The 6,444-nt window shown below is 32.6% G+C and overlaps 1 long non-coding RNA gene across 1 annotated transcript; it reads right to left on the reverse strand.

Moving 5' to 3' along the window:
• Positions 1-709: 709 nt before the first annotated feature.
• On the reverse strand, positions 710-1,355 carry LOC123689869. Its single transcript, XR_006750741.1, has 2 exons — positions 924-1,355; positions 710-814 (listed from the first exon to the last, which is right to left on the reverse strand). It is a non-coding gene; the product is annotated as an uncharacterized LOC123689869 (long non-coding RNA).
• Positions 1,356-6,444: the final 5,089 nt, after the last annotated feature.

The following is a 6,444-nucleotide window of genomic DNA, read 5'->3' on the forward strand; positions in this document are numbered from 1 at the left end:
CTATCTGCAGTAGTAAATTTCACATTAAAAATATTTAATGAAAATAAATTTTTATTCAATAAATAGTCATCGTTATCTGGAAAAAAAACGTAATATTTTATTTTATCATTATTTAGTTCCTATCACAATCTGTTCTTTTCTGCTTATTACTTTTCCAAAATAATATCGATGTTTCACATCTGCCAGGCGTCCCGTGACGGCTCACATTTATTTTCACCAATACATTATCTGCGAATGAAACAAAAATTATTTACTTAAACATTTGTTTTTTTTTAAATACCGCCTATGAAAGTCACATAGCCAGAGGGCTCGCAAGTGCTTTGCCGGCATTTTAGGAATTGGTTGATTTTTTCTTGAAGGACCATTCTGAAATTCTTTGGAAGGCAACAGTGCCTTACACACGTCGTCGACTTTTTGGGTCTAAGGCATGTCGCTTGCCTCGCGATGTTTTCCTTCACCGTTCGAGCAAATGTTAAATGCGCACATAGAATGAAAGTCCATTGGTGCACAGCCGAGGATCGAATCTACGACCTCAGGTTTGAGAGTCGCACTCTGAAGCCACTACCAACACTGCTCCTACACAAATATTAAAGAAAAAAAACTTCTAATAATTTTTTTTTCCAAAAAACTAAACAAAAATTTTAGTGTGCGTAGTTTATATTCTTCATAAAGTCCACTACAGTTTAACACTGAACTATTTGTATATTTCGGGTTGGATCTTATATTCAATACCTTGATTGTGATTAAACTGAGTGTGTAGGAGTCTCGGGGGACCTTGATTCGAAAACCTCCGTGAGATTTGGAGTAATTTTTGCTGCTTAAGTTGTAGTTTAAAATAAATTAAATATTTAAAAATTTTTTCGAAATTTTGTGCAATATTAGAAATTTGTAAACAATCCGCCATTGTAAACTTTTCTATTTACCTTGAATTTGCTTATTCAGACCCCTAGATAGGGTCTCGGGGGCCTTGATTTGAACACTTCCGTGACATTTGGAGTCATTTATGGTATCTGAGTTGTAATTTACACTAATTAAATATTTAAAAACACTTTTTGATGTTTTGTGCAACAGTACAAATTTGTAAACAATCCGCCATTTTAACTTTCGAACTTTTCTATTGGTTATCCAATTAATACTTTTCTATTGGTTACTAGAGATTTACTAGAGATGTGACATTTTGCATAAAATTAATCGATTGTTTTTAGTATGAAAAATCGATGATAATAAAGAAGTGTTTTTTTTTATTCCTACTACAATAAAGCTAATTCTTACTAAAAATCGATGATAATAAAGAATTAATTTTTTATTCCTACAGCTTATAAAGCTAATTTTTACTACAATAAAGTGTTTACTTTATTTTCTAAATTTTATATTAAAAAATCAGAGCACCCCACTATCCACGTGGTCCGGTCTTGTCTGTCGGCTTTTGAACGGCTCCGGCGCGAAGGAAGAGCAGCCCCCACCCGCTACGTGCCGAAGGACAGGCATGAAATGCCTGTTCTTTGGTACAGCGGGTGGGGGCTGCTCTTCCTTCGCGCCGGAGCCGTTCAAAAGCCGAATTGTTATATAGTTCGGCTAGGTTAGGTTGGTATATTAATATTTAATTTAAATAACTGTTCAAAAAACCAATTATTATCTAGTACAATTAGGTTAAGTTAGTATATTAATATTTAATTTAAATAACTGTTCAAAAAACGAATTATTATCTGGTTCAGTTAGGTTAAGTTAGTATATTAATATTTAATTTAAATAATAATGGAAAGTGGAAGATTTTCATCGAATATTTAAATCGCGCTCTAAATTCGACTTTTTAAAAATCGATATTTTTTACATCCCTATTCATTTTTTAAACGCAATCGGCCATTTCGAATTTGGATTTTGCCAGAAGAGTGTGTTAGTGTTACAGTACGGATTAGCCGTTAAAAATCCGCTACTTTTTACATTTCTTTTGTTTTTTTGTGAATGTGCGTTATTTTATTTGCATTTTTTTGAAACTTGGTGAACTATGCTTGGTAAACGACCGGCTTATGTGGATGACTTTGAGGACGATGGGTCCGGTTAATGTTAGGTATATATGTTTTGGTTTTTTTTATTTTTTTATTGAAATAACTGTTTCTGGTGCTTGAAATTGGTTGGGGGTGATAAGTAGACCCTCCACCCTCCCTCCCCCCCCTCTCCCCTCCCCCTCTGACCTCAAAATCGAGGTACTGAATTGTAAATTTTACCCGTATATTTCCTCATAAAACCTTTTTATAACTATTTAAAAATACTGCAATTCTTGAAGAGCCTGCCTGGAAGAGATCGGTTGTTAGCAAGAAGGCCGCCCGTTGCATCCCTTGTAATTTTTATATATTGTGTTATTTGTGTTTCTTTCTAACGAATGAATAAATAAATAAATAAATAAAATAAATTCTTGTTTATTCAGCCGGTGCAACTCTGGGTGCGCAAGACACACGTAAACTGGTCAAAATATACATTGCCTGGCCTATAGTAAGTGCGTGTTCCAATTCACCATGCCTCCTGCTGATAGAGGACAAATCTTTTTTAAAATTTATTTTACTATTCTTTATTACTCAAGATGTCATATGGAACATGGTGTAATGGTTGCAGCTCCTTACAAACATTGTGTAAAAAAACTTGGCGATTAAAAAGAGTGGCGGTAGAGTTTATTGCTAGTTTTTCTCTTCCGTTCTACGATCTTGATTTGAGAACTGGCAGTAAATGTAAAATAAGATTCACTTAATGTACATTTCTCTTTTTTTTGACGTTCATAAGTATACATTATGTTAGCTATATGAATAAATGATTTTTGACTTTGACAATACCACTAAAATTAGATTTAGTAATAAGCAATTTGACGGAAATATTATAATGGCACCTCACCTCTTCAGTCAAGTTTACGATGTGACCTATCTGTTGGATCTCAACCCTTAAATGTTGTTTACATTGCCGTTTTAATTACTAAGATCCGAGAAGAGCCGACAAAATGAGATTATTGATATCAACAAAAAATGGTAAATGGTTGTGCTAATCTTTAATATAGTTCTAGTTATAGACAGATAGCTTGAATTTACTTAGAAACATTGATGTGTTTTAGTATTTTTTATTCGTAAACCTGATACGCCATGGATTTTTTGGGATTAACACATGCTAAACAATGATTTCTATAAAAGAATTTATGGGTAAAATGAACCGCGGTGCTAAAGGGACTAGATGGAAAAAATTAAGACCAAAGTTGTAAGGAAATGTTTTCTATAGTTGTGACCCGTGCGCATGTTTCTCTGTCTGTCTCTCTCCCTCTCTCTCTTTTACTCATAGAAAGCAAGCCAGTTATTTTTGTTTTGTCTACACATTTAGACGATTATTTTTGTTGAGTCTATACAGGTTATCGAAAGGAACTTTGTTCCATCCGGATACCCCTTGACACCTCTCAGGTTTTTTTTTATTTTTTTATTTAGATAGCTCGTGCAAGAAACCTGTTCTTGACTTGAGACTTAAATAAAGATGATGTCTGATTAATCATATATTATAAATATAAAAAATATTTATAATTGTTTGATTTATGTAATGTATTAAATTTGGAATAAGATAATCGTATGTTTTTTTCTCATATAGATTTCCCATATTTGGGTAATTAGGAATAATAATTATTATTAATGCGATTACATTAGCATTTTCCTATGGTATGAAGAAAAGGTTGGTTTAAATGTACCTACGTCAGAATTAGGTTGAATGTTTTTAAAGTCTATTTATACCCTAGTTCCTTAATACCCAAGGATACGCCAAGAGTGGTTCTTATATCTTCAATATCTCCAGTGGAAATTGAAGTTCTAATAAAACTACTTCTAATAAGTATTGGTAATTTAATAAACTACATCTAGCGTTGTCCGTCAATATTGTAACAGCTCTCATCGCTTGTCGAGGGCTGCGCCAACAATGCTTTACAAACGCTGGTGCGATCGGGTCTTTATAATTGGTACAATGCAAAATACTAAACTAAATATTATGTTTTATTTTTCAAATGTCAAAGGTGAATTAATCTAATTATGAACATCGTAAATTCTGAAATGTTTGGAAAAACTTATTTATAAATTATTTCTGATACAATTGTCATATTATTTATGTTTATTAAGTTTAAATGTAGATTTCATTTTATTTATTCATAAACTCTCCGCCACTCTTTATTTGTAAGGAGCTGCAACCATTACACCATATGACATCTTGATAAAGTATATAAAAATAAATTAAAAACAAAGTTTTGTCCTCTATAATCAGGAGGCATGGTGAAATACGAGCACGTACTTAAATTCTCAAAAAAGAAACCAGAAAAGCTAAATGACTAGCTAGACTTATATTTAATTATTGTTTGTAGACACTCAGTAAAGTACATCAAAATTAAAGAACAGAATATAATTTATTAAAAATTCAGACAGGGCTATTGTTTCAGAAACAATATTATCTTAAATTGCGTTCCTTAATGACCACCGTTATAAAATTTCCATTAACCGCCTGCCCTAGTGAATAATAACAATGTAATATAGGTGATTTTGTGTGCAGTATATGTTTTTATTATATACTTGATATTTTAGTATGTATTGTTAGATCAATGAAAGGAGGTTATGACGCCCTAAGGTGTGCTTGACGAACACCGTTTGAAGACTAGTAGAAAACATGTTTATTTATTAAGGAAACTAAACAAATACATCTCTATACAGAAAAATAAACAAAACTAAAACATTCTTTTGGACATATCAAAGCATTCAGACAGCACAAAGAAGAGTAGAGGAGTTTTTTATCTCATCTGGATGATCCATTATAGTAGCCATGTTTGGCAGAATCAGCCTAACATAAAAAATACCATTATGCGCTTCCAGTGAGCTTGCGTCTTGGGCTAGTGTCGAACGACGGCCAAGCCAACTTAAGAGTCTCTCAAGAGACGCCCTCGAGGAGGTATTCCACCACTAGTCACTAATAGTATACTCCTGTCAGTCTAATAGTATCTCAATATATAAAAAAATCTCGTGTTCCATACTCCTCTGAAATGGCTCGACCGATTCTTATAAAATTTGTTATGCATATTAAGTCTGAGAATCGGCTACTATCTATCTTTCGAACATCTAAGCGATACGGGGTGTCTAGCCTAATATACTTTTTTTTATGATACGGCATACAAAAATACATACAATCCTTAATTTTCACCCCTCTATCATTAACCCCTTTTTTATTTGTTAATTTAAACCAGAACAACCTAAAAGGTTTTCATTCCAGAAAACCGAGTCTCTGGGGTATCATAACAAAATATGGAACATTTTGCTAGGTAGGTATGTATTAAAAAGGTAGGCTAGGTATTAAGGAGAAGCAAAGTTTGCGGGGCCAGCTATTTAATTTATAAAAAGGCGACACATTCTCTTTAGCTATACCTATTGTGCATGTTTCTGAACTTTGAAGTCAAATAAGCAATAATGTGACATAAATGTAACGAAAGATATTTATGTTATTATGTGACTTTAAACACAGAAATCTAAATAAATTTTAAAGGAAACTCAGAACTACCAAACACCGTGCGTAATGAGAGATGACATTGATATATTAACCCTGCAGCTGCCCGCTATATTTCATTCCAAGTCAACCCTATAGTCACCAGTTCACATGCAGAAATGCACTGAAAAATATTAGCCATTAGTGCTAACGTAGTGTATAAATCTTCAACGATTTATTCCAGCACTTAAGCCGAGTAAGAAATTAGAGTTTTAACGTTGATTACTCTTAGGGAATTCCTAATGTTTAAACTTAACCTATCACAATCATTATTGACCCACAGTTATATATAGCTTTAATAAATTGGCGATTAATACAAAAAATCACCGTTCTATTATTTACTATACAAATCCTTGATAAACTGATTCTTTTATTAACATAACTTTTACACATTTAAAGAAAACACTTTTTTACTGATTATAGTTATGTATTATTATATTATACAATAATAATTAAATACAATAATACATAACTATAATCCGTAAAAAAGTGTTTTCTTATTTTTAACATAGCCAAAAATATAGATGAAGAATCATAAGCCACAGAACCATGGCGTTCTGAGACAATCCTAAGGCGATTGCATATATGGACAACATATTTCCTTTAAATAAAAAGATTTGAATCATAAATGCGAGTATTCTGTAAAGCAAAATTTATTTATTATATCAAACAATACCTGGAGGAAACTCCCCGTCCATAAATTATAAGAAACTATTTGTTTACATGAGACAAAGTTCTATACGGCGATAACCCACATTTTTATACACAACGTTCACAGATTTTCTGTAGTGTATTTAGTATCAGCATTGCACCCGTGCGAAGCCAGGGCGGGTCGCTAGTTACATAATAAAATTAATAAATTAGTGGCACTACAACATCTTTTAGGTCTTGGCCTCAGATTTCTAA

Source organism: Pieris rapae, chromosome 16 (assembly GCF_905147795.1).
Source record: "Pieris rapae chromosome 16, ilPieRapa1.1, whole genome shotgun sequence".
NCBI lineage: Eukaryota > Metazoa > Arthropoda > Insecta > Lepidoptera > Pieridae > Pieris > Pieris rapae.